Below are 21,497 nucleotides of genomic sequence, written 5' to 3'. Positions count from 1 at the left end.
ATTTCCTAACTGTCAGTTTACAGACAGGATTTAAAAAATGACAGTTAGGAGCAGAGTATAGGATATATTTACTGTACTATAGTGCGGATTCTAGAAGTGGAGATGTTGCCAATAGCAACCAATCATATTCTAGCTATTATCTTCTAGGAGCTGCTAGATAAATAAGTACAATCTGATTGGTTTGCTCTGGGCAACATCTCCACTTCTAAAATTCTGCACGTTAGTAAATATACCCCTGTGTGCTTGAAAAATGACAGTTAGGAGCTGATTAGTTGTTACTTTCCAGTATCTCTCTCCAAGACTTAGGAGCTCATTCAGACCCACTTGCTAGATGCTTTCGCTCGCTCCCAGCGTATGCAAATCCAGTGCACGCCCAGCAAGGCAGACGATCGCACGGCATGGCATTAGCACGCCCACTATGTCATGACGTGCGATCACTTTGTGTATGCAGATGCCCACCAGCCATTCATAAGACGCCCACTTGCGCACGTCATCTCCTTGAATTGCATGAAAATATTGGTACATCGAGCATCATCGGATGTGCTCGCAGCGCTTGAAGTTGACTATACCCTGCCGCAAGCACTGCGATCACTTCAGTGTGAAATACAACCAGGTGACGTGTACTATGACGCTGCCTGTTAATTATGCACGCCTCTGAAACGGCATTGAAAACCTCAGGCACGCCTGCGTTCGCGGCCTCTCCTGTCACTCATTCAACTGGGCTGTCTATGCTGGACGAGCGAGCACGTCCCGATCTTTCACAGTGGTTCACGCACACGCATTGCGATGTGTAGGTATGCGCAGTTTGCAAATTTCAGCCAGCTACGAGCTATCGCATCCTAGCGAGCGGGTCTGAATCAGCTCCTTAGTACATAGACCCCTTAGTTAGATAAAAATTAACCTGATTTATTAATTAGGTTTTACAAGATATTACTTACTTTATTCATTATATTTATTGCTAGTTATTAGTATCTGTTTTAATTGATACAATATAAATTGAAACAAGTTTAAACTCCATTATATGTATATATTACACTGAAAGAAACACACACACACACGCACACGCGCACGCACACGCAAACACACATACAAGCTAAATGCAGGTGTATTTCCAGATCTCAGTGCCAGCTAAGTATAAAAGTCTATATATTCCTCACAGATGAAATCTGAAACACAATGCAGCCCACATATACTGTGTTATAATATTTACTTACAATGTACACAGGGTCTTGGGTGGTCTCACTTGCAGTGTAGGTTTTTGATAAAGTTTGTCAGCATGAACCCCTAATAATACTCCGATCATGATATCTCCGGCTTGCGTTATCCCCTCCAGCACTGGCATAGGTGGGAGTCTGCATCTCTGATCCATGCAACAGTCAATTAAAATGAAGTAGAACAGGTGGACATTAAAACAGAGCCTATATGTACGATTCATGCTGTGTGGTCATCTAGTTGGTCATCTGTAATCAGAAGATAAACATCACCGCTCATGTTATAATTTACCATGATCATCAGATGGGTCCTAAGGTCGTAAATTACAGTATCGGCAATCATTATGATGACACCAGGGGCGTATATCTTTAATGGGTGCAGGGTGTGCGGGGAACATGGGCCCCTGGGTCCAGGGGGGGCCCGCACCGCACACCCTGCACTCATAATATTACTTACCTCTCCGGAGCCCCACGTCGGCGCAGGGGTCCGGCGCTGTAAAACGACTGGAAAATGGCCGCGGCGTCCGTTTTCCCATCGTTTGCGAATGCGCAGTATAGGGAAAATGGCCGCCGTGGCCATTTTCCCGGTGACCTGTGCATACACTATAGACTCTGGGCACACTCTAGTGCCTAGAGTCTATAACTCCGGCACTGGCCGCGCACAGCTCAGTGCGCTGCCGGCCGCCGGGCGGAGAGGAGGGGACCGAGGGGACCTGTGTCGGAGACTGCACACGCGCCCCCTCCTCTCTAGAACCTCCTCTCTAGAAATGCCCCTGGATGACACCACAATATTGGTAGTTGGCATTGTGGAAATGTGGGCATTCTCGGAGTGTTGTAATATTCACAAGGTAAGAATCTGAAATGTCAACATGTGAAATCCCGACATTGGCCCATATTCAATTAGTTTCGCACCCGCGATACTTTTTCACCTGCCGGACTTTTTTGCCTACATCACATATTTTAGCTGCGGAAACTTATCGCGTGCGTACCCGCGAATCGCCCTATTCAATTCCAAAACATGGGAAAACGCAACACGACGAATGCATACCAGGCGAAAAATGCTGATGGAATTGGGGAAATCAGCCTGACACCCCCTAAAAGATGCACTAACATTGGGGATCAATGTACATGCCCCCGAATAGCCCTAATAAAGCTACTTGGGGTACTGAAGGTGTGTCAATTTCTTCTAATTAGTGTCTTTGCACAAGTGGTGAAGAATAGCATTAAGCAGTTTTTTTTGGTGAAAATAAGTAGTCCTGTCAAATTTGGGGTACCTGAAAATGGGTGCATGCATGGTTTAAATTTGCTAAAGGTATTTTTAAAAGAACGCATCTGAAGCAAGCACCTGTAATCGTAAAAACACCTCACCATACTTGCAGACCCCCCAAAAAACAATTTTGCTAGTTTTTAAGTTTGTACCCCCACTATGCACTTTTTCATCCCCTTTTTCAAAGTGCCTTTTTGGGGTGTTCCTCCTTTTTTTCGTTTTTTTTACACAGTTATCCATTGGGGGGCTGTCCCAAGGATGCTGAGTGGTTTCCCCACCTTTACACCCCAAAATAACGATTTTGCACTTTTTTCTCCACCTATTCAGAGGCGAATATTTTTTGCCTATTTCATTGCATTGCGTTTTCACGTACTGTCTGCGAAAACTGTTTGCAATTGAATACAGAGATAAGATTCCGCCTGGCAAAAAGTTGCAGTCGGCGATACTTTTTCGTGGTTTCCAACTTTTCGTGGCTGATTGAATACGGGCCTTTATCTGAATGTCGACATTAGGGTTAAGCTGTGGGATGGAAAGGTTAAGTACTATAGGGGCAGGTTAGAGTTAGGCTGCATGGGGCGGAGGGAGGTTAGGGTTAAGCTGCGTGGGGCAAGTAAGGTTAAGCTGTGGGATGGAGAGGCTAGGTACAAAGGGGAGGTTAGGGTTAGGCTGCCGGGGGCGGAGGGAGGTTAGGGTTAAGCTGCGGGATCGAGAGGTTAGGTACTAGGGGTAGGTTAGGGTTAGGCTGCCTGGGGCGGAGGGAGGTTAGGGTTAAGCTGCGGGATGGAGATTTTAGGTACTGGGGGGAGGTTAGGTTTAGACTGCCTGGGGGGGAGGGAGGTTAGGGTTAAGCTGTGGGATGGAGAGGAGAGTTTAGGTACTAGGGGGAGGTTAGGGTTAGGCTGCGTGGGGCAAGTTAGGTTAGGGTTAAGCTGCGGGATGGAGGGGCTAGGTATTAGGGGGAGGTTAGGGTTAGACTGCCTGGGGCGGAGGGAAGTTAGGGTTAAGCTGCGGGATGGAGAGGCTAGGTATTATGGGGAGGTTAGGTTTAGGCTGCCTCGGGTGGAGGGAGGTTATGATTAAGCTGAAGGTAGAGTTAGGGTTAGACATTTCAACCATGTTGACCATATGAATGTTGAGCTATTATACCACAGTATTCGGTATGTGATTGTGCAGATATAGGACTATATATTATAAAAATAAAAGATTTTAAAATCAGTGGCCTATAGCCTACAGGAGACTTTGGCATGTACTGATATTACACACTCAGGTAACCTCATCTATATGAAATGCAACAATATATTAACTGCAACCAACAAACAATTGATAATGGATGAAAGGCTATTTCACATCTGATGTAGAAATATATATATATCAGCACAATCCGGTACCAGGTAGAACTCCCCATAGGCACAATTAGGAGGAAACATAATTGTACGTATAGGTGCCATCCAGCCAAATAACCACACGGCCAGCTGTGTACCCTGATAAAATCTTATCTCTGATATTGGGACGTTTGTATGACCTCCCCTCTGCCTGTTTCCTTTTTTGCATTGAGTGCTGCCAATACAATTCAGCCTCAGAGAATGCTAAACAAAGAGACCAGCACATTGCTGTATTATATAAGTTGTGTGTGATTTTTCCCTCTGCATAAATTTATAATTATATACACAGCACTTACAGGGGTATTCAATATGGGTGCGATAACATCGTTTTTGCGTTAATATCGGAGCTATGACGTCATTATCGCAGGTTTTAGTTTTACACCGTATTCAATTTCAAAGACTTTTCGCAGATTCGAAAAGTCTTTGATAAAAAACGGGGATAACTTTTCACCATTGAATAGGTGTCGAAAAAAAGTGCAGAATTGGGGTTTAGGGGTGCAGGCTTAAAATAAATAGCCTGCACCCATGGGAATGACATTTGAAAAAGAACTGTGTCAAAAAAACAAAAAAAACAAATAGGGACACCCCAAAAAATTAATTTAAAAATTGGGGTGAAAAAAAAAAAATGGTAAAAAATTGTATAACAATAGGGAAATAGGTTCAGGGCTATTCTGCATGTATGCGGCAGGTGCACAAATGCAGAACTTTTAAAAACTTACTTTAGGGACATCAAAATATGCTAGTACCCATTTTCATGTAGCCCAAATTTGATGGGACCACTTAAAAAAATGAAAAAAATAACCTAAGTGCTCTTCTGCATCACTTCTTCAATGTCAGAAAAAAAACACCTGCTGCGGCTATTTAAATCCCCGACTTTCAATTAAAGGCTAAAATGGGGATAACCATAGTGTTCCCCCATGTTTTTACAACTTTAGGGGGGGTCTTACAATTATTTTAAGGAAAAATTCATAACTTTACGCAAATCCAACTTCGGAGTTTCCCGTTTTCGTTAATTTTATATTGAATACGGGGATAAGCGGGCACGCACCATACTATAACGCAGATAAAAACTCCGATATGAAACGTTAACTTCGACAGTGAAGTTAACATTTCATATTGAATACCCCCCTATGAGGGGTATTCAGTATGAAACGTAAACTTCGCTGTCGAAGTTTACGTTGCATATCGGAGATTTTCCTGGGATAAACTATTGGGCGCGCGCCCGCTTTATCCCCATATTCAATATAAAACCTACGAAAACGGGAGCCTGCGAAGTGGGATTTGCTATAAAAAATGAAATTTACCTGAAAAAAATTGTAGGATCCCCCTAAAGCTGTAAAAACATGGGGGATCACTATGGGTACCCCCGTTTTAGCCTGCAAATGAAAGTCGGGGATTTAAATAGCCGCAGCAGGTGCTTTTTTCCCGACATTGAAGAAGTGATGCAGAAGAGCACTTAGGTTATTTTTTTCATTTTTTTAAGTGGTCCCATCAAATTTGGGCTACATGAAAATGGGTACTAGCATATTTTCATGTCCCTAAAGTAAGTTTTTAAAAGTTCTGCATTTGTGCACCTGCCGCTATAATTCTATTCTTCAAAACACCTGCCGCATACTTGCAGAATAGCCCTGAACCTATTTCCCTAGTTTTAAACAATTTTTTCCCTAGTTTTTTTTTTTTACCCCAATTTTTAAATACATTTTTTGGGGTGTCCCTATTTTTATTTTTTTATTTTTTTTGACACAGTTATTTTTCAAATGTCATTCCCATGGGTGCAGGCTATTTTTTTTAAGCCTGCACCCCTAAACCCCAATTCTGCACTTTTTTCCATCACCTATTCAGTGGTGAAAAGTTATCCCCGAACCTGCGAAAAGTCTTTGAAATTGAATACGGTGTAAAACCAAAACCTGCGAAAATGACGTCATCGGTGCGAAAATATCGCCAAAACTGAGTTTTCGCTCCATATTGAATACCCCTATATATGTACTGTAGAGTGGTTCAGTTCTACTCTGTTCTTTTTGAAAAATTTGCGAAAGTTTGGATTTATCTTGTTGGTTATCCAAGTCACGTGTGACCCGGATAGCCAGTAACCTGCCGTGTTCCAGATCCAAACATAACCGCGTAGAACCGAACAGCTCATTTTCTATATGTTTTCTATGATTCATTCATAGTAAATTGTTTTGTTTTAATCACAACTTCCTTTCTATTAAAATTAATATTGTAGACTGTAAGGTGCAGAGTGCAACTCCCGCCCCCTAACCCCCCTAGTGTTCTGTACACTGATATGTATAGATGAGAGTATATGATGGAGATATAGTGATAATTAAATTTATATGGACAGTCTTTTAGTTATTTGCAAAAACCCATATAATAGGTGTCATTTACTTACTTTGCCACAATTCTCTTTATTTCTTTCTCATTGCTATCACCCAGCTTTATAAAGATAACCGTAATTATATGTAATGATTTGCTTAAATGCACATTGCTAATTCTGTTCCTAGTAACATTCCCTTATTGCAATGAGCTAAGCTTGGAGCATTCTCTGCGGCCAATTTGCAAATAAGATCTCTGGTCATAATAGTTTAGGGAAAAACAATTTCAGACATAATTGTGCCGCTGTGATTTCTCTGCTGTGGGCAGTAATAAAACTCATCCTGGTAAATTAGGCGATGGAAAATAAATGAACCAGCACTGTTTGAATAATGATCTCATGTAGTATAGTTGATTTATTGAAGTAAGCATCTAACAGCTTAGTATAGAGTCTGTAAAAATGAAAGAGTAAAACTCATGACAACATCTGAGAATGGGGTAGGACACTGTATTGAACTGAAGCACAAATTTTACCGCTCAGCCGCTTGCCTGGTGTGGACACATCGTTTATGACCGTGCCAGGCTGTGCGTTACCTGATATGGTAGCAAACAGTGCAACTATTAAAAATGTACACTTCACAGCTGCTGGAAGGTAATGCAGCAGCACAGGGGTGTTTTTAGAGAGGAGGGGGCCCATGAGCAGTCTCTGACACGGGCCCCCTCCTCTCCGCCCGGCAGCGGGCAGCGCACTGAGCTGTGCGTGGCCAGCGCCGGAGTTATAGACTCTGGGCACTAGAGTGTGCCCAGAGTCTATAATGAATGCACAGGTCACCGTGAAAAAGGCCGCGGTGGCCATTTCCCTGTACTGCACATGCACAAATGACGGAAAAATGGCAGCCGCGGCCATTTTCCAGTTGCTTCACAGCACCTGACCCCCGCACCGACATGGGACTCCTGAGGGGTAAGTAATATTATCGGTGCAGGGTGTGCGGTGCGGGGTCCCCCTGGACCCAGGGTCCCATGTTCCCCGCACACCCTCTACCCATTATAGATACGCCCCCTGCATCACTGCACCTCCCGCAGTGTCAGCTGTGCTGCTGATCAATGCTGATCAATCAGCATGGCAGGGATGCACACCCGACAGCTGCAGGGAGGAGCAAATGTAAATTAATTGCCCTATAAACAGAGGCTGCAGAAAGGAGCAATCACCTTTTTTAAAGTAGTGATGCTGCGATGTTCGAATGGCCGATATTCCGATATATATCATCAGTCGATATTTTGAAAAATCAATATTAATGTTATGTATTTAATAATTTCTTTTAAAATAAAGTCATGTTGGATAAGTTATAAATAGATGTTCTTGACCTAATTCGTTCATAAAAAAAAAATTCTGAGTATTTTATGGAAAAAATATCAGTATATTAAGTAGTTCATTCATCATCTATTCTTGGAAATTACATTGTACATCCTACTATAGGAGAGAAAATAAACCAAGAGATTCGGGTAAGACAGGAGTCTCCGCGACCATGTCCATCAGTTGTTTTAGCTTTGTTGTACCTACTGCTGTCTGGTACACTTTAGAATACCTGTACTTGTACACAGGCCCAGTACTAGGGTGTTCATCGTCCCCTGCAAACTATCTTGTTGCGTCCTCATATTGTTCACACATTCCTAATGCAAAACCAAATGGCTCCATTGGTAACATGTCTGACTGCATAATGTGGAGTGATAGGTTTGAATCCCAGATATGCCTGTATATTAAATTGAATTAGAATGTGCAGTAGTTTCATATAGTTAGAATTCACAGGTTTCCATTGTATTAGCAAATGAGGTGCTAGGTTCGAATCCCAGGTATGACTGTATTTTAAATGTATATATACCTCTAAGGGCCCATCAATTCAAATAATCTCTACTTGTGTACTTGAGTGCAGGGTTAAACCTCATGTAATGTTGGTCCCTTTAAAGTTTTACTGCACATGTGTAAACCCTCTGGTACTGGGTACAAATGTCTGCAGTGTCACTGTGTATGGTGCACCACACTTTCTCTGCTCCACCTGGTGATGGGTAAAGTACAGGTACCAGTCAGTCCCCCAAATAATCAGGTGTTTAATAAATATGTGTTGTGGTAGAGCACATAATAAGTAAGAAATAGTGTGTGTGTCTGTCTGTTTGTCCTGTATGCATGGCCAGAGATTTGTACCTAGCTCCACCAAATTTGGCATTGTGGCCTCGTTTGTCCTGAATTAGGTTTTTGGCTAAGTTTGATGTTTGTCCCGGCCATGGAGGTCTACATGGTGCCCACAAAGTAGGCCGTGGAGTCTCTGATTTGAAATTTTGGTTTAAGCATAGGCTGATATGTACCAGTGGGGGGGCAGGTAGAGCTCCAAAGGAAGAGCAGTGAGTCGGAGAATCAACTCTCAAACCAGAGCCGTAACTAAACTTTTTGGTGCCCTGTCCCAGAGAGAGCATTGGCGCCCACCCATTTTTTAAATAGGGACACAAGATAGTGTACATGAAAAAAGGCCATGGCTTCATGCGGAAGGGCCAGGGAAGAGATAGGGGAGGCCAGGAGATGCTGGGGATAAAAGAAGAGGAAGCTACAGTACAAGTGAGAATGATAATAAACAGAAAAATTGACACGCCCAAATAGCGCCCCCTGCCCTGCACTACCCTAATTAAGGCCCTTTCTCACACTGTACCTGCACTGGCAGTTACTAATTTTCATATGCAGTGGTCTCCAGTGTGATTTACAATGCAAAAAGTGAAGGCTGCAGATGTACTTCAAGGTTCATTCTTTAACCCAGGCAACGCCAGGTAACCCAGCTAATTCAAAATAAAAGCTGGAATAACTTGAAAAAAACAGACTCTTTCTCTCCAGCACAAAGCATAACTGGTACATCAGGGCCGGATTAAGGCTTGTGGAGGCCCCAGGGCAAATTAGTTGTGGGGGCCCCTTCAAGCCACATAGAGCCTACATAGCCACCCCCCAGTCACACAGAGCCTACCACCTCACCTTCCCCCTAGCCACACAGAGCCTACCCCCCTAGCCACATGGAGTCTACTGCCCCCCTCCCTACAACCAAGCCACAGGGGGCCTACTGCTCCATCTCTGCCACTGATTACTTACCTTAGTGACCTGCTGCCAGAGCTGCTCACAAGTGCCCTCATCAGTTTCACGGATGTAATGTATCACTTGATGCCAATGAGGGGACTCGGAAGCCGTTATGTGCTGTTGCATGCAGTAAACACAGATCCGGCGGAAGCTGAGCCCCAATCTGGAAATAAGTGCCACTGGACACCTGTCCTCGGCAGGACACACTGACCCTGTGTGGTGGCCCCTCTATGTGTGGTGGCCCCTTTGTGTGCCCCTGTTGACCCCCTCCTTAATCCAGCCCTATCTTACATGTTAGGTCACATAGCTCACTAATTTTTCCTGCACATTAATCATATTGGTTAGATCAGACCACAGTAGGACACCTCCTCCAGCACAGCACTTAATTGCAGTGGCATAAGATATGATGAGCAGCAGTACATACCAGGACAATATGGTACCAGTAGTGCCACAGCATCATAGGGTGCAATTTCTCACACAATAGGGTGCACAGCGGACAGTCATAAGAGATTCCTGCACCACACTTTGGTAAACCTTACAGCCTCCATGCTGTTGCTTCCAGGACTCCATACTGCTATGCTGCCTATGGAGGTACTTCTCAAGGACTTCTTCCAATACTCACACCTAATGGGGGTATCCATCCATTCCTCTAACAAGTCATACACCTGGTTCACTTCTTCTGGGCTCTGGTTACTGCTGCTCTCACACTGCATGGTATCTTTCTGTTTTAGGTGCCCCATTGTGACTGTCAGCAGCCCTCCTCGTGTTCTCATGCAGGCTCTCTCATGCAGGCTCTCTTTTTCTCATGCTGCAATTACTTGATCAGCTGCAGCCTAGTCACACAGTCAGGCATGATATTTTACAGGGCTCTCGCTCTAATCCATATTGCAGACAAGGGGGTTGTTTTTGCCAGGGGGACTCTTGCTTAGTGGGGCTGCATCTGCCTTTGACATCACAGGGGCAACTGCCCCTCCTGTCTGTGCAACAATTCTGCCGATGGACACCTTTTGGCATAGGAACTTTTCCCCTTTATATATAATGTGCTCTCCTGGCTAGGGCCATGAACCCCCTCGTGAAACCTCACATGGACACCAGCAACCTGAGTCAGGTCCCGACATCATAGGCTGTAGCTGCATAAAGGATGTGTTTGCGTCTGCCACTAGGCCACGTTCCCTTGCAGTGATACAGCTAACCTGCATCACTGCTTCCACCTATCTAGCCCTCTCCTCCCTGCCTTCCTGGTGACTGACAGCTGATGTCACCAGAAGGCAGAGCGTAAGTCTGGCGACAGTGAGAGGTGGGGCTTAAGTCCATGGGTGCAGCTTAAGCCCTGTGCCGCTGAGTACTGCAAATGCGCTGGAATCAGGAAAGCTTAGAGATGCATCTCATGGATCCCAAAAAACTATGGGCCTGATTCAGAGCCGGATGCTATTTGCGCTCGCTCGTCCAGAAAAAAGGGGTGGCTATTCAAATGAACCGTTCGCTCTTTGCGGTCTGTTCACGCCTCTATGTCTGAACGAGCGAACCAAACTTGCGGTCGTTTTTTGGCAAAATACGCCCCCCTGGCCGCTCGCATCCTACATCTTGTCCGCTATTTATTAGATTAATCGAGTACATCGACCAGCGTATGAACTGCTCGCTTTTCTTGTGGTTGGTTTTTCCTACCACTATATTGCGAGCAGTTCTGACTATAAAATAACCAAGTGACGTGGTCAATGATGCTGCTGTATTAATTATGCACACCCATAAAATGCCCGCTTTGACCTTTAGGCACGCCTGCCTTCTGATCTCCACTCCCCGTTTTCATGCACCTTCCCCTGTTACCATCCACATACGCCTCCTCCTGTCACTCAAAATAGCAGGCACTCGCTATATAGCGAACAAATGATTTTCGTCCGCACTTACTGGTTCACGCATGCGTATTAAAAACCCGTACGCATGCGCAGATGGGCGAACATCGCTCGGAACGAGCGTACTGCCGCTTACGAGTGTCTCTGAATCAGGCCCTATGTTCACATGGATTTCTCAGAATTTTTAATACACAGGCACAGTACAATTTTCATATTTATGTAAAACAAAGTTATTGAGGCCGTTTTTGAAAAAGCTTTCAGTTGTATTGTTCTACCTTATCTGTCTGCATGCGTTATTATAAATGCTAACAGTTTCACTTTTCATTTCTCACAGCAATACCAATGGGAAAGGTCCTGACAATGCCAGTCCACCCTCCCTAGTACACGAGTCTTCAGAGCACTTACATGGGCAGGCACAAGCCAAGTTAAACCCCAGACAGGGCATCACTATAAATGTGCTGGCCCTTCGCAAGCTGAAAAGGGCACAACACCAAAGTTTCTGTAAACCCTTCTAGGGTGGCAAAGTAAGTCCATCCTGTCAGACACGTACAGAAATCCTGGTAGGCCAAGAGTGTTTCTGCAAATTGTAAAAGCATCTTTTTAAATTGGAATACAAAAAATCTACACAAAAACTAACCAACACCAAAAGGCAATTTCATGGGTTGTAAAAGGTTTTGGTGTGGCCATCCCATGAAAGCGAGAGGGGGAGTAACTCACACTGAAGAAGCACTTGGTTTCGCAGCAGCCAGCTACTGTCTACCTATATTATCTTTGCTTGTGTTGCACCTAAATCCATACTGAAACTTGTTCCTAAACTACACTAATTCATAGGAAAAAATACATATAAAAAATCAGGTTAGATGAATGTAACAAGTATAGATACAGACAAATGATGGGGTGAATGTGCAGCCAACTAATCAGAACAGATTTTGTCTAAATGACTGGTAAAAAAAAAAACATTCTGATTGGCTGAGCATATGTTGCCCCATCTCAGTCATTTGAGTTTATTTATTCTGTTTACGGGTCCCCTATATTAGTCACTGACATATGGGGCAGTCACCAGTTAATGTAAGCTGCACCCCTTCACTTGCTGACTCACCATTAGATTTCACAATTTTCCACTTTGTCCTTTGAAACCTTACTCAATGCTAACCTGGGAGTAAGGTGTGAACTAGGGGCCTGATTCACTATGGACCATAAGTGTGATCGCAGCTGCTATTAAACACGCAGACCCACTGCGCAAATATGATAATGTTTGCAATTGCAATGCCATCGCAGCTCAACATAAGGATGCCCACTTCCCCTTACTTACATCGATAATACTTTGCTAGTTTGCAAAACCATTGGCAACATCGAGTACCAATCGAGCCTCATGCACTTGTACAACAGGTCTGACCTTACTCAGAATTTGCTAACCTCGTTGCATGCAGTGAGAGCTCAAGCTGCCTATGCCATCGCAGTGGCTAATTTATTGCAGTGTGATTGCAGAAGAGCCTTCGTGCATGTGCACTGTGATACGCAGTACGCAACAATCGGACATCTGCGAACGTAATCTTGCAAATGTAATAAATTAGGTCCTAGGTCCATTGTGGAATGCCTATTAAAATAAATCTTTTTGAAGCAAATTATGGAGCTTCAATATTTAGTATGATGATGTTTTGTAACAGTGCTAATCTAATAATAATAAATATGAAGAATAGCACATTGGTCAGATTGAGTTAAATTTTTTAGCTGATGAACTGCAATAAAACATCAATGGTCGGAACCTCTATAAGACAACCTGAACACCTGCCATGTGACTTGGAGGAAATGAGTGACCTATAGTAGATTGCACTAACGTATATATATATATATATATATATATATATATATATTTGTTTTTTTTGTTTTTTTCTTTAGACAAATTACCTTACGGTTTCACATGTCCCATTAAGGCTTCTTAGACATGATCTGAAAATTCTCAAAACCTATTGAATTTCTGCCACTCAAACTTAAAAAAGCAATGAAATTCTGATCATTAAGGCTGACGCCTTAATAGATGTGTTCTTTGCGCAATACAGATTTGGAATGCCATCACCCCCTGTGGTTAACTGCAGATTCAGAACTCTCACAGAGTGAGATTGCTGTCACTCACAAAATGGTGGAGCTGCTAATTTGGAGAATCGTGTGCTCATTGGAATACACACATGCAGTCTATACAACTGAGGTCTGAGCAGAAGTTAGAGCTGCACAGGTGGGATAAGAGAGGGTTGGCTGGAGGGTGGAGACAGCAGTGTGGATGGGGCATATAAAAAGGCATTGAGAGTGGGGAAGATTATGCAGTACAGATGGGGGGAGCCAAAGTGATGCAGGTGCATGCAGATGGCGGGGAGACAAAGTGGCATGGTTTGTGGAACAGAGCGACATGGATGGGGGTACAGAGTGGCATGGATGGGGGGTACAGAGTGGCATGGATGCAGGAAGATTGAGCATCGCAGATGAGTAAAGACAACTTGACTTGGTGTGGATGAGGAATACAGACTAGAACAATGGGAGAACACACAACAGTAGGGATTGGGGAAGACAGATTGGTGCAGATGGGTGGGAAGACAGAGTGGTGCGGGTAGGAGGGGAAAGACAGAGTGGCATGGTTGGGGGGACAGAGTGGTGCAGATGTAGTAAAAAATTGGCACAGATGAGGGGAAGATAGAGTGGTTGGGGGGAAGGCAGTGGTGCAGATGGAAGGAAACAGAGTGGCACAGAAGCAGTAAAACAGGGCAATGCAGATGGGTAAAGACATATTGGGGCAGATGAGGGAACACAGACTAGCACAGTTGGGAGACCACACAGCAGTAGGGATTGGGGAAGATATAGCAGCATGAAGGCATATAGGGGAAGAAAGTGTATATGCATAGAAAGAATATAATAGTTTTAGCAATTAGGGAGATGAATGTATATTCTGAATAAAATGGATGTACGGAGTGAGAAGGATATTGGAACCCAGCGGGATTGTTGTGGTGACCAAATGAGAGGACTGTAGACACCGAACACAGGATGTGTTTTGGATGTGCAGAGGGAGAGACAGCTGCGGGGCTGGGCTGCAGGAGTGCGGGGCAGCAGCAGCAGGGGGGTGCAGAGCAGTGGCAGCAGCAGGGCTGTGCACATGGGCATGAGTGGGCGACAGTGGGGCTCACTGGTACTGAGCATGCATCTGAGACAATAAAATCAATAAGACACAGATACATAGATGTATCAGTGAGATTCATCTAAGCATCTATGATACAATTGAATATATGTAAAATTAAAATAAGGACATCGCCTCCCCCCCCCCCCACCCTAAGCACAACCAGCCCCGGGATTTTCACTGCCGGTCCTGGTTGTGAAAATACATGGGACAAAAAGTGTAGGGGTCCCCTAATTTACCAGAACTAGCTCTAGGCTTCTTAGAGCCAGTCATGGTTGTCAAAATACAGGGGACAAAATACATATTGGTTCCCTGTATATAGCACAACCAGCACTGGGCTCAGTTGAGTAAAATTGGAAATACAGGGGACAAAAAGCATAGGGGTCCCCTGTAATTTCCATAACTAGCACCGAGCTCTTTCTGTTGGGGGGATAAAGTCACAGCCAGGGGAACCCTTCCACCAGGTCCCCTGGCTGAAGCATTAATCCTGACCGCTAGTTAGCCCATACTAGGGATCCCTGCGGATCTGGGGACACCCCAATTAAAGGGATCCCCCTCTTAGGGCACCCCAGGCCTGGTCTGATAGCCCAGCACTATCCGCGGCACCCACTGCCCAGGGGTTGATTGTATAAAGTGTTGTGTACTAAGATATATTTTTCTTTGCAGGTGAACCGCAGGTCCCAGCAAGCCTCCTCTGCTTGCTGTTACTTGGAGAACCACTAGTACCAGCATGCAGGGCATTACTGGCCTGCTGGCACCTGTAGTCCACCTGTAAAGAAAATAGTAAAATAAACACAATACACTTTACTATTGTAATAGTTTATTTTACTGCATCTTCGACTGGGGGATGTTGACCTTTAAGCTCTTTTTTTCCCAAGGGCTTTGGCATCTTCGCCTGGTGGGCGCCAACTTGCTAGGGCTTCCGGTGTCTTTGCCTGGGGGTGGCAGCCAATTAGCTGTTTTGCATGGCTGCCACCCCCCCCCCCCGGGGCCTTTGAGCTCTTTTGCATGGCCACCGCCCACTAGGACTTCCAGCATCTTCTTTCTTCAGGAGCTCTATATTGCGCCTTCCAGGGCCGTTTGCCATGCCGCTGCCTCTCACTGGCTTATACAAGCAAGCCAAGTGGGCGGGGCGATAACACCACGAGCTGTGTTTGGCTTGCGGTGGCCATCTTTGAATTTATAAATGCCGGCAAGGCCCCATTTTTGAAACTGCTGCCAAACTCTGCGATTAAATGGGCACTGCTGCTGAACTCTGCCAATCATGGCTCACGGCGGCCATCTTCAAATTTCAAATATGGCACTATGGCGCCATTTTTTAAATGGGCTCCGCTGCTGAACATCGCCAGGTTATTCGCCACTGCTAATGCCCGCTACCATTGCCGGGTCCCAGCACTGCAACGCCCACAAAGGACAGCCATCTTGGTCCATCCAGGTGAAGCCACAGTGAGTACACTTCCCTGGTGGATGCACCTACAGAGGCAGCGTAACAAGTTGAAGCTCCCTATCTATATAAAGGGGCATTTGTGAGGTAATATTTTAAAAATTTTAACTTTCTCAATTACCTGAACCCTAAAAGCATGTACCTGGAACAATAGCTACCTAATAACACAAGCCCCAAGTCTAATTTTGTCACCTACCCTGAGTTATGCCTTCCCAAAAATCCCCCATAGACTACAACAGAAAAGTGGTCCTAATTGAGAGTGTCAGAAAAAAGTGACAGTTGGAGATTTAGATTACTCCCAAATCCTCACTTTTTATGTTTTTGCCCTGAAATTTGGCATGCAGCACCCAGCGACAGTTCAACCGGCCCTTGCCAAATTTCAGCTTGGTACCTCCAATAGCTTTAGAGGTGTAGCCCCTTAAACATCATGCACCCCCCTCCGGAATTCTCTATGGAGAAATCAGTTTTTTTAGATACAGTCTAAATATAAGGGCACGACTATATATATTTTTGGCAAAGACAGCGGAAAGGTGTTCAAACCAGTATTTTGCCCAGGGCCCTATGAGATAATAGGGCCTCATTCAGAGTTGTATGCTAATGCCACCACTGCTGAAAATGTGTATGCACGTGTTATGTAAAAATATGCGAATATTGCAGATACTGGGAGATGTATTTAGCCCACTGGCGGCTTTGCAAATCCGAGCATCTAGACGGGCCAAGTGGTTCTTATCTGCCGTCAAATTCTGTGTTTTTATGTGTACAATGATGCAGCATTGGTTGCTGATCATTCAATCATCACAGTCCTGAGTTTATGGTTGCGCAAAATAGCTATGGGAACTGAAATGCTGGAGCCGTATTTCTGGCGTATGGGATTGCAGACATTTGGGCAAATATAATGGAGGGCGAGTGTTGCCGGAACTCACAAATGTAATAGCCTGCAAACTTTTGCGTTCGAGTCTATTTTATTTCCCTATGTAAACTCAGACCTTTTAATGCCACTAGCATTAATTGCTCCAAGTTATACAGAAACCTTCACAGACCAGTGAGAAGGCTTCTGTGTGAAGGCTTCTATGAGAATAGTCTAGTTTTAAGTGTTTGAAACCATACTCAGGAGCTTATTCAGACCCGGTCGTTAGCTCTACAAGCTCACGACCGGGTCGATGTTGCTCCAGTGCGCATGTGCACTTCTGAGCCGGCTCCGTCGTGCGCATGCGCGAGACCCTGCTAACAACGGGTGATCCATCGTTAGGGGTCTCGTAGCAGACGGGGCGAGCTGTCGATGTTGAGTTACAGCTCGCTCCGTTTGCTGGGCAGACCGGGGGTGTGCCCGGCCACACGGAGGCGTTCCTATCGGAACGCATGCCATTTGGGGGTGGCCCCACTGACATCATCAATGATGTCAGTGGGGAGCTTCCTGCTCACACAGAGCAGGAAGCTCCCTGGGGCTTAAGGTTGACAAGACCCATAACTTAGGGTCTCGTCGTAAGCCCCGATGGTCACGATGGTGTTGACCATCGCGACCATCACCCTTAGCGGTTGTTAGAGCTGTGGGTATTAACCCACAGCCTAATGACCGATATGGAGGTGGCCGTTCAGGATGCAAGCGGCCCCCCTGTTTCAGAACGACTACTTGCGTCCTATGACCGCCTCTGAATGAGGCCCTCAGTACTGTAGTAGGGTCAAGTTAAATGCCAATTCAAATAAGTGGGTGGGTTTCTGGAACCTGGTCTGAAAAGAAATGATCCATCCATAACAATGCTGAAATGCAGAGGGTCCATGCGCCATGGCTGGCAGGAAGAAAACGATGGATGATCGCCCTTTATGACATCATAGCATGTGACCATCCACTCCATGTTGCCATACTGCGCAGTAGCACGCTACGCTCCTGCGCGACTTCTCTATTGCCTTCCGGTACCCTCCACATGTGTATGGCCGCATGACAGCATACGTAACAATTAACCTTGAAAGTGACAGCTCTGATCACACACAAAATCAAATGGAATGAGAGTACAGGTTGAGTCTCCCATATCCAAAATGCTTGGGACCAGGGGTATTTTGGATATCGGAATATTCCATATTTTGGAATATTTGCATACCATAATGAAATATATTGGGAATAGGACCCAAATATATACATTTATGTGTTATATACACCTTATACACACAGGGCCTGATTCAGAGACGGATGCTCTGAAAGAGCGCTCGCTCTGAATCAGGGCTTTTTTTATTTTTTTGGTGCGGCCTCCCACAGCTAGTGCGAGTGGCCAGGATGATGGTCGCGATGTTCAAGACCATCGCGACCATCGGACTTGCGACGAGACCCTTGTGGTAGGGTCTCGTGGCCGCAAGCCCCAGAGAGCTTCTGGCTCTAATAGAGCCGGAAGCTCTCCCACTGACATCACTGGTGATGTCAGTGGGGCCGTCCACAAACGGCAGGCGTTCGCTTAGGAATGCCTGCATTTGTAAAGCCACAACCCCCCCGCCCCGCCTACAAAACGGGGCGAGCTGTCGTTCAACATCGACAGCCGCCCCTTTTGTAGAGAGCTCCGGAGCAGTGCGGCCGCTGCGCGTGCGCAGAGGCCACCATCGACCCGCTTGCGAGACCTCAAGCGCTTGCGAGCGGGTCTGAATCAGGCCCACAGCCTGCAGGTCATTTTATACTATATTTTCAATAATTTTGTGCATCAAAAAAAAGTTTGTGTACATACATGAAATTCATTTGTGTTTCATATACACCCTATACGCAGAACCTGAAGGTTATTTTATACTATATTTAAAAAAAAGAATTGCCTTAAACAAAATTTGTGTACATTGCACCATCAGAAAGCAAAGGTGTCACTATCACAGTCATGCTAAAAATATTCAGTATTTCGGAATATTTGGATATGGGAGACTCACCCTGTATTTATATATTTGTACCACCACACTGGGCCAGCAGCTTGGCCAGGCCACTCATCCCCCTACCACCATTACAGTAGCTTATCCTCTCATTTGCCAGCAAACCACTATTTGGACACTTTCTCTTCTGCCAGTAAAGCACGATCCATGTGGTTGCCATCGATTGAACATATTTTACTTTTTTAGGCATTTTTGGATAGATAGAGAGATAAATAGCTAGAGAGAGATGCGTCATGTAAGGACATCCATCTTCATAAGGTTAATCCCTACTACTATTAAGAAAGATAACTACAGAAACTATTTGTATTAGTGATCCAAAAAAGCAGAAGCCATCGAAATGTAGTTATATGGCTCCAAATAAAAGACATTACGGGCCAGCAGAAACTCTATAGACTGGGTCGACTTGATTAAAAAAAATACTAAATTATGAAGAGCAATACATTAATTAGATATTATGGGCCTGATTAAGACCCGCTCGATAAGCCGTGATCGTGTGCTACGAGCGATTGTTTGCCATTTGTGCATGTGTATGCATCGCAATGTGTGTGCGCGAGCCAGTCTGTGCGATCGGGAAGTGATTGCTCATAGCCCGCAGACAGAGCACTACTTTGAGTGACAGAATGTGCCGTTAGTGGGTGGTAACAGGGGAAGGTGTTTGTGAATGGGGGAGTGGTGATGCGAATGCAGGCGTGTCTTACCGTCAAAACGGCGTTTACAGGGCGTGCATAATTAAAGTGAAGCATCATTGTACAAGTCACCGGCTCTTTTTGTATCTGAAGCACTCGCAGTGCTTGCGGTAGTCTAGTGTCTACCTCAAGCACTGTGTTTGCTTTCAATCATTCTTGATGTTACCGATAGTCTTAAACACTTCCTGGAGATGACATGTGCTGCGAAGGAAAAGGGAACGGCATTACACCAGCTTGCGATCACTCAGCCATCGCACGCTAAGACATGAAGGGCGTCTTTAAGCCAAGTAGTGCGATTGCGGGCTTTTCATACCCGGCCCCTTTCGGTTGCGTGCAATCGCTGCTTAGCGTCCGGGTCTGAATCAGGTTCTATGTTACTGGAAAAAACAAAAAGAAAGCACTAAATAATAATCTAGGTTTAATCATACTGGCCAATTGTCACTAATGGCCTGCTTCAGATCTGGATTGTATGCTTCTGAGGAACCTTGAGTGTCTGTTACTCGGTGAAACGCGTTAAGCCTGTCCCAAACTCTACACACTATTACCCTGGACCAGCTTGTTGCAGTTATTTTGTTACCCGCTGTATACTTCTATCGGTCAATCTGTGAGACATCTTGCTTAAGGACTGTTTGGATCCACCGCCTGTGGTACCTCTACCTGCTACTATTGGACCATGAGTAGCTTTTTCTATTGACCGTGCATGGTCAGTATATATCTATTATGTTTAATCCACTGGGACTTTAATAAGAGTTTGGACTTTGCATCCCACTTACCCATTTCAGGATATATTTTTGTGTGATTTTTTTTTGTCTTTTACATAATAATTAAATTTTAATAAATGTATGTTAATATTTAAGCCATTCTATAATAATTATTATATTCATTATATTCTACATATTTCTATGTGTGGTTTAGCGCTGTGCCCAATTTTTTCCTGGACAATGTGCATATGTTTGCATCATTGGGTGATGTTTTTTGTAATGTGTATGCGACTTGGTTGCACTGCACGTGCGTTACGATCTGTTACCAATGAGGGTCATAGTGAGTATTTGGATGCACAGCGATTGGCAGCCAGTGTGCATTTATGGGTGGCTTGTCTAATGCGAGCATTTTGTGGGCATGTCACAGCCAGCAAATGGATCTTTGTAAGCAGCTTCAATGGCCCCAGCAACTTTATTCCGATGGACATTCTGAGCTTAGAGGATCAATGGTGCATCTTTGTACACAAGTGGCAGATTAAAGATGCATCCGGTCAGCATCTCTGCACAACCTGCGAGGTTGAGACACTCCGAGTGGAGTAACGTACTATATATCTCTAAATATTTAGTGTGTTATTTGCTAAAGTAGAGAAAATCCATCATAGTGTACTAGATATACTGGGCTGCGACTATAACCACACAGGAATCAGTTTTACACGCGAACAAAATTGCAGATGAAGCACAATGTAACTTGGCATGAGAAAAAGCTGCAAACGCTCACATTGGAGCCCTTTCTACACAGGCTCGGACTCAGACGCACACAGATGTACAAATGTCGCACCTAAAATTGATCAGTGTAATCTAGTAATTTTGTTTTTTCACTCCCAGTTATTTTATTGTGTGACTAAGATGTGCAGGATGAATGAGAAACATGCTGGTTGCAGCCGTGACACCTGGGACCTGGCATTGCGAGAGGGCTGTTTGGCATAACTGAAGCCACAGAGTAGGAGGACACATCTGTATAATGACTTAAGATCCCCACTCATGGCTGGCATCATTGACTTGTGCTATTATGGCTCTTAGTGCCGGTTGCTAAGAGACTACAGAGTGTCACATCTTCTAGGCACAGTTGCATTTGCTCAAAGCAGTGCTGCAAAATAGTTAGGCATCAAGTTATGTCTTGATTTCCAGACCTAATCATATGATTCTCTTGGCTCCATTAGGCTTCCTCTCTTGTATACATCTGCTGTTGATAGATTTTTCTAAACCAGAGTGTTAAACCTGATCTTATTAGTATGTAACTCCCTGCTGTAGCCCGAACCAGGTATTGGATCTTTCTTATCTCTCTCGCCAATGACCTTGTCATATTTACTGTTTTCTACTTCAGGTCACTGCCTGACTTTGACCTTAGTCTGTTTACTGGACTCCTACTTGGACTGCTGTCTGCTTTTGACCATGGCCAGTTAATTGGTCTTG

The 21,497-nt window shown here is 44.7% G+C and overlaps 1 pseudogene; it reads right to left on the bottom strand.

Annotated features, from left to right (window-relative positions):
• The window catches only part of LOC148505872 (extracellular calcium-sensing receptor-like), a 47,073-nt pseudogene extending 37,051 nt beyond the window's left edge, over nt 1–10,022 (bottom strand).
• Nucleotides 10,023–21,497: the final 11,475 nt, after the last annotated feature.

Source organism: Taudactylus pleione, unplaced genomic scaffold, assembly GCF_031769625.1.
Source record: "Taudactylus pleione unplaced genomic scaffold, aTauple2 ptg000435l, whole genome shotgun sequence".
Classification (NCBI taxonomy): Eukaryota; Metazoa; Chordata; class Amphibia; order Anura; family Myobatrachidae; genus Taudactylus; species Taudactylus pleione.
Note: the sequence above shows the minus strand (reverse complement) of the source record. Positions and strands in the feature narration are given on the sequence as shown.